Here is a 12,068-nt window from a genome sequence, read left to right on the forward strand (position 1 = left end):
ATTGTGATTGCCCAGATTCACTGTGCTGAATGTCTGAGGAACTAAATTGTAGTTAGCAATCAGTCATCTTTTATCTAGCACATTTGAATTTCTGTATTAACCCTGCAAAAGACAAGAGCTGGTTAGAAATCACAAAATGTGAAATCTGACTTTAATCCTTCGTACAGGTATCCACCAATATTTGTTTTGCATATTTGAATTTGCAAATTTAGATTTAAGATTCACAATTGTGGGCGGCATGGTGGCACAGTGGTTAGCACTACTGCCTCACAGCACCAGAGACCCGGGTTCAATTCCCGCCTCAGGCGACTCTCTGTGTGGAGTTTGCACATTCTCCCCGTGTCTGCATGGGTTTCCTCCGGGTGCTCCGGTTTGGCCACGCTGAATTGCCCGTAGTGTTAGGTGAAGGGGTAAATGTAGGAGAATGGGTCTGGGTGGGTTACGCTTCGGTGGGTCGGTGTGGACTTGTTGGGCCAAAGGGCCTGTTTCCACACTATAAGTAATCTAATTTAATCTAATCTAATTTCCAGCTGGATTCCTCACAATTCAGAAAAAACAACAACAGTAAATAGAAATTGAGACATGTTCCTCCAGAAGGCAAGGGCCTTTTATGACACTTCTGTAGCCTAGGAAGAGCAGGAATAATCTCCAGGTCCCTCAAGAAAGCCTTTGTCTCCCCATGGCCTATTCAGTCTTAGTTGCTCCTCTGTTCACAGAGGACTTCATGCTCTCCATCTGTCCCTTAATCCTGTAGCCTCAAACTCTGAGCCTGTAGCTCCATCCCCAACCCCTGACAAGGTTAGAGAGGTCTGCTTTCTAGTTCCTTCTCTCTGAATTGTGTTTATTCATCCCCACCTGCTTGCCAAGTGTAGTCTTTCATTCTCTCACAGCTCCTAATTGTTGGAGGCTTCCCCCAAGTGATCTCAGTTGAAGCTTCCTGTCATGGGTTTTGGCTGGCTGCTACTCAAAAAATGCAAAATAAAAATTATAATAAGACTTGAAAACAAAAGTGTAGTATAATTGCCTGTGCTAGCTGACTGCATTACACCAACACTATCCATGCCTTGGCTTAAAAATTTGGGACATTGATGATTGTATTTTTTTCTCTTACTAACAATGCCAGAGATCTCTTCATTTCAATTTACATTCCAAATTCCTTTGCAAGAATTGACAATGGCGTCAAATTAGTTGGAAATATTGACAAAATTTCCGTAAAGCTTCTATATAATCTATTCATGAAGAACTCAAACATCTATACCACAGTCTGTCCTTGATGAATTACTCAAACTGTTGCATAGAGCAATTCAACGTAATTCTCTGGATGTCTTCTGGTGGACAGCTTGATGATTGATTTGAATAACTGCTTTAAAAATATTCATAAAATGCCAAGCAGTATTGCAGGAATTTATTGAACTCTGTGACCAGAGATGCAGCAGAAAAAAATGTATCAGATAGATGACAGTCCTTTGAGAGATCTTTGCTGCAGTAAAGCACTCTATAGTCATATTTTGTGCCTGTGTCAGAACATAAATTTGAGTTGAGTCTGCTAAGACTGCAAATCTATTTTAAGGTCCTTTTGTTCTTTTTCCAAGTCTAAACCAATCTATATCTGATTGATCCCTCTCCTCAACTTGTGTTTAAAAAGGGATGCACTATACACTCAAAGCAAAGATGTGGGTCGCATGCACCTTGAGCATGTTTGCAAAGACCAAGGCATCTTTTGCACTGATGTACTATATAAATTTAATCACTGAAAGGAATTCTTTCATCTGTGAGAATGCAGTTTTCAGAAGGCATTGTACTTGTTGAACTTTGATACATTCAGCAGACCACAAGATAAATATAAATAAGACAATTCAGTTTATTCTAGCTTAGCAATTGTAAACGGAGATGAAAAATGAAAGAGATCTGAGAGACTTATTGACAATAAATTTAAGCTATCAAAACAATTTTCAGTGGCATTGAGTCAAGGAAATTAAATATTGAGATGTATTTGAAGGTCAATAGTGAGCTGAGCTGGTGATATAATTCTGCTACAGTATCTTACAAAGCCTCAGTGTAACCATGCATAAGGTATTGTGCAAAGTTCTAGCCGCCACAATATATTTTTAAAATTTGCAACAATTGAGAGTGTACTGGAAAGGATAACCAAAACAATACAGGGAAAGGAGGAATTAGATGATAAGGAGCAATTATTTCAATTAGGTATGTTCACACAGGAAAAATAATATTAAGGGAGGACAAAACAGCAGGATCGGAGGACAAAATATTCACTTTACGAGAAGTAAATGCAAACCTAATCTGCAAAAACACAGAAGACATTTTAACATCTGAAATGAGTTGATTTGCATTAGCTGAGATGTAAGTCATAGAGTCATGCAGCATGGAAACAGACCATTTGGTCCAACCAATCCATGCCAGTCACAATCCCAAACTAAACCAGTCCCATCTGCCTATTGTTTGGCCCATGTCCCTTCAAACATTTCTTATTCATGTACTTATCAAATGTCTTTTAAATGTTGCAACCGTTCCCGCATCTACAACTTCCTCTGGAAGGTTATTCCATATACAAGCCACTCGCTGTGTAACAAAATTGCCCCTCGTGTTTTTTTTAATCTTTCTCCACTCACCTAAAAAATATGCCTCTTAGTCTTGAAATCCCCCTGCCATTCACCTTATCTATATTCCTTGTTATTTTATAAATTTTATTTTATAAATCTCTAAAAATGCACAAAATTTTAAAGTGAACCCCAACCCTCTTACTTGAAGTTTTAATAAAGGAAGGATGAGTGAATAATTAATCATTACATTCAAGGAATCCCTACATTGTAGAAGAGGCCATTGGGCCCAGCATGTTATCACTGACCATCCAAAGAGCAACCCACCCAGACCCACACCTCCATCCAATCCCCACAGCCCCACCCTTACTGTAGCTAACCCACCCGGTCTGCACTTCCCTGGACACTGCAGAGTAATTTAGCATGGCCAATCCATCTAACCTCTACATCTTTGGACATCGTCTGCAGATCTCTCATTTAAATATGATAAATGAAGTTGTGCCTCAGACTTGTTCCCTCTCTGGAGCTTTCTACAATCTTCTGTACTTATGCCACACTCGTTCTAATATATTCGCCCATCTTCCATGAAAATACATGAAAGATGTCTTTAAACTAATGCAAACGTTGGTTGTGGAATGTTTGTGAGACCTACGGTTTTCAGAGATTTGAAGAAAATATCCTCAAGCTGCTTGTGCTATTTGGAGAGATAGGGACCTATTGGGTAGTTCCAAATATTTTGTTCTGAATGATATGTCTTTGAAAGAAAAATGTGCCTCTAAGAGATGTTAAGCGCAGTTTAAAATTATTAAAAGTAAACATGAATATGTGTGAATAATGTAATAATTCATTATGGCTGTCAAGGCATTTCAAGCTTCTGCCTTTTCAATTAGAAAAGGTTGCTATTTTTAAAAGAAAATCAGTGCTGTCATTTCAATGCTAACCTATTATTGGATTAGTGCTATGTAACTGATTCAACCACTTATTATTTCAATAGAGTGACTGTTATTTCATGGTTTGATTGAGAGCTCCAATAAAGTATTACATGTGGCACTATGTGTGCAAATGCTTATTTTTATAAGCAATTAGGAACTTGCATGAAACATTTATTTTTAAGGGATTTAATAGCTGAAGAAATTTAAATATATTGGATGAGGTTTTATGTTTCTTTAAAAAGAAGCATTGTAATAGACACAAAGAAATTTATTTATTTCATCTCAGCTTGGCTCCTGAGGTCTGCCCATAGTGGATACCAGGTGGATTGGCATGAAAGGTATAGAAGAAAATAGTAGCAGGTGAACAGTATTGGTTGGGGGTATTAAATTGGAAATAAAGGATCATACGGATGGATAGAAAAGCATTGGTTGGAATTAGGGTATCAAGCACCATGTGGATGGCTGGGAGCTATAATGTGCCACAAATTGCAGTGGATGGGGCAGAGGAGAGTGAGGGGACTATGAGGGTTGAGAGTTAGAGGTCTATTTTCTTGTATTTTTTAAGCTTCTAGGGAAAGTGGATAAATCCTGGAACAAAAACCTGATCATCCAGACCACTTTCCTCCCAGTCAGATTGGGAAGTTGGGCCTCTCAACTCCTGACTCAAGAATAAAAACTCTCCCTTTGTTTTCTAGTGTACGTCTGACATTGGCCTAAGTTAATTTCATTGATTTAAACTGTTTTATTAGATTAGATTACTTACAGTGTGGAAACAGGCCCTTCGGCCCAACAAGCCCACACCGACCCGCCAAAGCGCAACCCACCCAGATATACTCCCCTATATTCACCCCTTCACCTAACACTATGGGCAATTTAGCCAGGCCAATTCACCTAACCTGCACATTTTTGGATTGTGGGAGGAAACCGGAGCACCCGGAGGAAACCCACGCAGACACAGGGAGAATGTGCAAACTCCACACAGAGAGTCACCTGAGGCGGGAATTGAACCCGGGTCTTTGGCGCTGTGAGGCAGCAGTGCTAACCACTGTGCCACCATGCCACCCTGAATATTCAAATGCATTATGTTCATTGAATTATCCACTATCAACACACTGGGGCTTAACATTCACCAAGAACTGAATCAGACCATGTACTTTGCTGGGAAATCTGCAGTGAATAATTCACTTCCTGGCTCCTGAAATCTGCCCACTATCTAAAACATACAAGATGTAAGTATACCTCCAACAAGAAGTGCAGCACCCTCCAGGAAAAAGTTGCACATTTGATTGGCACCCCATCAACCACCTTAAATATTCACACTCTCCATGACCTACATATAGTGGCAGTAATGTTTACCATCTACAAGGCACAAACCAGAAATTTTCTAAGGCTACTTTAACATTCCAAACTTATGACTCTCTACCACCTGAAAGGACAAGGGAAGCAGATGCATGGGAACACCACAATCTCTTCCAAGCCACACACCATCCAGACTTGGAACAGTATGATCATTCCTTCACTATTGCTGGGTCAAAATCCTGGAACTCACTTCATAACCAAACTGTGGCTAAACCTATACCACATGGAATGTAGCAGTTGGGCAGGCTTTTCTGTACTATTTTTGATTTTACATAACAATTTAATGCATTCTGTTAATAATCTAACAGTTCTATGAAGAATATTTTAAATATGATTTCCCCTTTTGAAGTGAATATCCAATTTATAATCCTTTAAAATGACTTCCAAGCTTTTCCATAATGAACCACATTAATTCAATTCTAATTTTTCAATGGTAGAAATTATCCATTACATAGTGAATAAAACCTGATTACATGTGAGAAAAATGTTTAAAAAGTGAAAAATATTTTCTGTCACAGTAAATTAGTAGCCTCATAAAAGTTTCTCTTCCTTTGCTGTCTGAGCATTTCAACAAAAAAAGCTTTTGTAGAGCAATGGGTGATGCCTTGTTCAAATCCAGTGCTTTATATCAGAACAAAATCCAAAAGGACTGTAGATGCTGCAAATCAGAAATAAAAACAGAAGTTGTTGGAAAAGATCAGCATGTCTGGCAGCATCTGTGAAGAGAAATCAGAGTTAATGTTTCAGGTCTGGTGACCCTTCCGCAGAACTGATGATAGCTCAGAAAATGTCAGTTTATATGCAGAAGACAGGGTGGAGAGAGGGTAAGTAGTAAACAATAGGTGGAGATAGAGCCCAAAGAGAGAGAACAGCTGGACAAATACATCAGAGGGGTGACCATGGGTACAAGCATGGGCCCCAGTTATGCCTGTCTCTCCGTGAGGTATATAGAACATTCCTTGTTCCAGTCCTATTCCGGCCCACACCCACAACTCTTTCTCTGATATATCGATGATGTTATCGGTGCTGTTTTCCCCTCTCATCCAAAATTGGAAATGGTAATCGATTTTGCTTCCAATTTCCACTCTGCCCTCACTTTCACCTGGTCTATCTCTAACTCCTGCCTTCTCTTCCTCACCTCTGTTTCCATTTCTGGGGATAAACAGGCCCTTATAACCACCAACTCCCACAGCTACCTGGACTATAGATCCTCATACCCTGCTTCTTGTAAAGACTCCATTCCATTCTCCCAGTTCCTCCGTCTTGGTCGCATCTGTTCCGATGACAAGGGAACTTTGACAAGGGAAACCTCTGAAATATCCACCTTCTTTCTCAACCTAGCACTGGTGTTGACAGGGCTCTCAACCAGGTCTGACCCATCTCCTGCACTTCTGTCCTCACCTCCTCTCTTCCCTTCCATTCCCCTTCTCCTTGCCTATCATCCCACCAGATCCACATCCAGAAAATCATCAGCCTCCATTTCCGCCAACACAAGTGAGATGCTACCACCAGACACATATTCCCCTCCCTTCCCGTGCTGCTTTCCACAGGGACTATTCCCTCAAGGACACCCTGATCCACTCCTCCTTCACTCCCAACAACCACCCATTGTCCCACGATACCTTCCCCTGCAACTGCCGAAGGTGTAACATCTGCCCATTTATCTCCTCCCTCCTCAGGTATCCAAGGGTTGAAACATACCTTCCAGGTAAAGCAGCACTTTGCCATCACTTCATACAATCTAGTCTACAGTTTTAGCTGCTCACAATGTGGTCTCCTCTACATTGGGAAAGTGAAGCATAGACTGGGTGACTGCTTCACAGAACATCGACATTCTGCCTGCAAAAATGACCTTGAACTTCCGGTTTAACACACCACCCTGTCCCCAGGCCAACATCCTTGTCTAAGGCTTGCTGCGTTGTTCCAGCGAAGCTCAGCACAAGCTGGAAGAACAACATCTCATTTTCCACTTGGGACCCTGCAGCACTCTGGACTCAATATCGAGTTCAATAATCTTAGGCCCTGAACTTTCCAATGTCTTAGCCCCCAACCCCACACACCAGGCCTGTTATCACATAGCCTGCCATTACACACTACCTATTGTTAGCCACTAGTAGTCTCCATTAACATCTATTCACTCATTTCATTATCCATTCCTTTATCTATCCAATTGTTCACTCTCTTTGCGCTCGATCCCCACCTATCATTTACTCCTTAACCTCTCCCCCCACCCTGTCTTCTGCAGACAAACCAACATTTTCCTAGCTACCATCAGTTCTGAGAAAAGGTCACCGGACCTAAACGTTAACTCTGATTTCTCTTCACAGATGCTGCTAGAAATGCTAAGTTTTTCCAGCAAATTCTGTTTTTGTTTATATCAGAATAGGTTGATCTGAAAGTAATTTATAGGAATATTTTTATTTAGGGTTGGGTTAGGCACTGGGAGAGGCAGAATAAGAGCAATATGTGAGTAATTTGCATCATGATAACACGAGAAGTGTGAAATGTTTGAGAAAAAGTATTAGTTCTTCATTTTGATTTCCAAAGCTGTCAACTATTGTGGTTTGCTCCTGCTGAGCTAATCTTTACCATGAACTTTAGAACTGACATAAGGTGAAAAAAGTATTCTAAACCTGCATTTGCTATCAATGCCATTCCTGATGAAGGTTGTTTGCCCAAAATGTCGATTTTCCTGCTCCTCGAACGCTACCTGACCTGCTATGCTTTTCCAGCATCACTCTAATGTTTGCAATCAGTGGTCAGCTAAACCATACAACTGGTGACCTTCCAATTGGCTCCTGGGCCTCCCATCTGACTAAAATATTGAGCGACATAGCCCAATCAAGAGTAGGAGCTCTTAAAAATGAGAACACAGAAAATAATAGCAATAGGCCATTCAGCCCTTGTAGCCTGCTCCACCGTTCAATATGATCATGGCTATTCATCCAGCTCAGTATCCTGTTCCCGCTTTCTCTCCTAACCATTTGATCAATGTATCCCCATTTCAGAGGCTTGTCACTTTTTGGGTGAAGAAATGTTTCCTCATCTCTGTCATAAATGGTATATCATTCCCTTAGACTGTGAACCCTGGTTCTATACTCCCCAGTCATCATTACATCCTTCCTGCATTATTCCTGTTTAATCTTGTTAGAATTTTAGAGGTTTCTATGGGATCCCACCTTGTTCTTCTAGACTCCAATGAATATGGTTCGAATTGACCCAGTGTTTCTTTATATGTTAGTTCTGCTATCCTGAGAATCAGTCTGGTAAATCTCTGTTGCACTCACTCCATAGCCAAAGTTTTCTTCCTCAGATAAGGAGATGAAAATCACACACAATGCTCCCAGGTGTGGCCTCACCAAGGCCCTGTGCAATTGCAGCAAGACATCCATGACCTTGTCATTGAATCCTCTCACTGTAAAGACCAACATACTATTTGCCTTCTTCGCTGCCTGCTGCATCTGCATGCTTACGTTTAGCAACTGGTATACAAGATTTCAGTATACCACTTTCCCTTTTCCCAGTTTATTGCCATTCATATATTGATCTGCCTTTTTGTTCTTGCTACCAAAATGGACAACCTCACATTTATCCATATTATACACTTCATCTGCAACACATTTGCCCACTTACTTTAATCCAATACAATCCTGGAATTTATTTACCAGACACTAGTTTAGAAACAGAGAATGTTTTTCTTGTCCAAAACAAGAACAAATCTTAGTAATGATACAAAATAAAAACCATGCAACTCTGTCTTGCAGGATCTTACTGGCACTGGAAATGTTTACAAGGGTAAATATCATACACTTCCTCAAAGGTGTCATAATTCATTGTGGCAAATCAATTTAAAATGAGTTGCAACATGGATTCCTGCATTCTCTTTTTCTTAATGCCTTCATGATATGCAGACGTTGCTGACAAAGTTAACATATGTTGCCCATTCCTGCATGTCCCTTGAACTGAGTTTCTTGCTCAAGCAATTTCAGAGGGCAGGGAGAAAGTGAGGCCTGCAGATCAGTATCAAAACGCACGTCACTGGAAAAGCGCAGCCGGCCAGGTAGCATCCATGGAGCAGGAGATTTCGAGAAAAAGCTCTTCATCAGGAATGTGGAAGGAGGCCCAAGGGGGCTGAGAGATAAATGGGAAGAGGGTAGGGCTGGGGGGGTGGTAGCTAGAAATGGAGCAGATAGGTCAGAAGGAAGATGGACGGGTAGGACACTTCAAGAGGGCAGTGCCAAGTTGGAGGGTTGAATCTGGGATAACCTTGTGGGGAGTGGAAATGAGGAAACTAGTAAAATAAATATTGATTCCGTGTGGTTGGAGGGTCCCAAGGTGGAAGATGAGCCGTTCTTCTTCCAATCGTCAGGTGGATAGGATTTGGCTGTGGAGGAGGCCCAGGACTTTCATGTCCTTGGTGGAGTGGGAGGGGGAGTTGAAATGTTTGGCCACAGGGCGGAGGGGTTGTTTAGTGCGTGTGTCCTGGAAATGTTCTCTGAAACGTTCTGTAAGTTGGTGTCCTGTCTCCCCAATATAGAGGAGACCATATTGAGAGCATGGACACAGTAGATGACATGTTTGGATGTGCAGGAAAATCTCTGCTGGATGTGGAAGGATCCTTTGGGGCCTCGGATGGAGGTAAGATGGGAGGTGTGGGCGCAGGTTTTACACATCTTGTGGTGGCAAGGGAAGCTGCTGGGAGTAGAGGGTGGATCGGTAGGGGGTGTGGACCTAACAAGGGAGTTGCTTTCAGAGGGCAGTTAAGAATCAAACATTGCTGTTTGTATCACACATAAATCAGGCCAGATAAGGTCAGCAAATTTCCTTCCTTAAATTAGTAAATCCAGTGGGATTTCACAACAAGCGATGATAAATAACAGTGTGGTTTTATATTCGTTAATGTTTCTCAGCATAAGTTTCAATTCCAGATCTTTATTAATTGAATTTAAATTTCATCAACTACTGTAGTGAGATTTGAAGTCACATCTCCAGGATATTAGGCTAGACCTCTGGATTGCTAGACTAGTGACATTACTACATCACCACCACCTCGCCACTCTGGGTTCATGAGAGATTGTCCCATTGGTACAGATCCCAATTTCCCCAGTATTGATGCCAGTGCCCCACAAGCCAGAACCCACTGAAACAGTCATACAGCTCAGAAACTGACCCTTCAGTATAACTGATCCACATCGACCAGACTCCCCAATATGACCTAGTTTCAATTGCCGGCATTTGGCTCATCTCCCTCTCAGCTCTTCTTAATCATATATCGATCCAGATGCTTTCCAAATATTGCAATTGTACCCACCTCTACCACTTCTTTTGCCAGCTAGTTTCATACACACAGCAAGCTCTGCGCAAAAAAGATGCTCCTCAGGTTTTTTTCACATCTTTCTCCTCTCACCTAAAATTTATGCCCTTTAGGTTTGGACTCCCGTACCTTAGGAAAAAGGCCTTCTTCGACAACTAATCTTTGAGTCACACACTATTCTCTCTGTACTGATTTTCACTCCACCAATTTTCACATGATTAAGGTAGTAATGTAAAGATTATGACCTTTAAGGTTCTGTTTCTTAATTTGACACCTAGCTCCTCGTACTGACTATGCAGAACCTCCTTGTCTGCCCTGCTTAATTGTACATAGATTGTCTACAAGCTAATGGAACTTCCCCCTGTCACTCCAAGTTCCTCTCCAGCCCTGACAGCAACACAGCTATCTGGACTCACACTCAGAAAACAGTGCCAATCACCCTCACTGTCCTGTATCCTACGACCTTTACATTCTTTCTTAGATCCTCTCTTCATGTATCACAATGCCATAGACAGTTAGTTTATCCAACCTGCAACCCTCACCCTTGTCCAAATAAACTGAAAGGATCTTAAATCTATTTGACATTTATAGTCCTGCCTTCTGGGTCCCCTTACCTGCCTTATTCACTCTCCTATCCTGGAACACTGATCAAATCAGATGAATTTTCCTTACTCGGGAAAGGTATTATTACTGTGGAAGGAGTGAAACGAATGCTCATCAGACTTGTTCCCTGGGCTGGCAGGCCTATCCTATGAAGAGAGACTGAAGAATATGAGCCTTTGTTAGGGGTGATCTAATTGAACCCACAAAATAATTTAGAGATAGAATGAGATGGAAGTCAGATGTTTCCCCCGGTTGGGGAACTTAAAAATAAAGGGGGATGTCATTCGTACCAAGATGAGGAGAAGATTTTTTTTCACTCAGATGGTTGTAAATCTTTGAAAGTATCTAACTCAGATATCTGTGGAAGCTTAGTTTCTAAATATATTTAAAGTAGAGGTTGATAGATTTCTGATTATTAATCATGTAAAGAATTATGGAGATAGGATGGATAAAGTGTCAGAAAGGGCTTCAAGATAAATAATCAACCATGATCTACTTGAATGGCTGAGTCAGCTTGACAGCTTGAAAGGCACTGTTTCCATGTTCTTAAGCAAAGAGTACATATTATACAGGTTTTGAAAACAAAGCAAAACTCAATATTGATATAACCACAATGAAGAAACAAATTGTGCCTTATTTCTTATCTACTAACTGACTAGATTTCATTTTGAAATTTTTTGCACAAAGGTAATTATGCATTGAAGATCAGAAGTAACAAAGGAGCATGTGCTCAGATTATTATATTACTATTCATGCTAAGACATGTTTAATGAAATTTTAATTGTGCAGTTGAACCTTTTATTCAAAGTCTGAACCAATTAGTTTACTGTAATCATTCAACATCATATTTCATTTAAATGCAGAATTTTAGCATCACTATTTTATTGGAAGAGATATTTATGCAAGAAGAAAAGCCTTAAAATGTTGTATCACTTACAATTATTTAGATTGTGAGGTTCCAATGTACACAATTCCAAATTGCTATTTCTCCAATTTGCACACTGTTCAGTCACTACAGTGCTATTGAAAGCCTTAGAACAGTTGAGGTTCAGGAATATTTTCTAAGGCTTTTTTTATGAGCATGCATTGGTACCACACTGAAGAGAGCTGATTGACTTTGTCTCTGTTTAGAAGTGGCCTAATGGTAAATTTGAGGATAGACTCACAGGAATGAGCATTGATGAGATGCTATGGTTTTCTCTCAGTACATTATCAAAGGGCATTGGTCCCCAAATCCCCACCTCCTGCTGCAGTCACTTGGCCTTGATTTTCCAAATATTTGTACTGTTCTTTTCCTTCAAA

Source organism: Chiloscyllium punctatum, chromosome 2, assembly GCF_047496795.1.
Source record: "Chiloscyllium punctatum isolate Juve2018m chromosome 2, sChiPun1.3, whole genome shotgun sequence".
Classification (NCBI taxonomy): domain Eukaryota; kingdom Metazoa; phylum Chordata; class Chondrichthyes; order Orectolobiformes; family Hemiscylliidae; genus Chiloscyllium; species Chiloscyllium punctatum.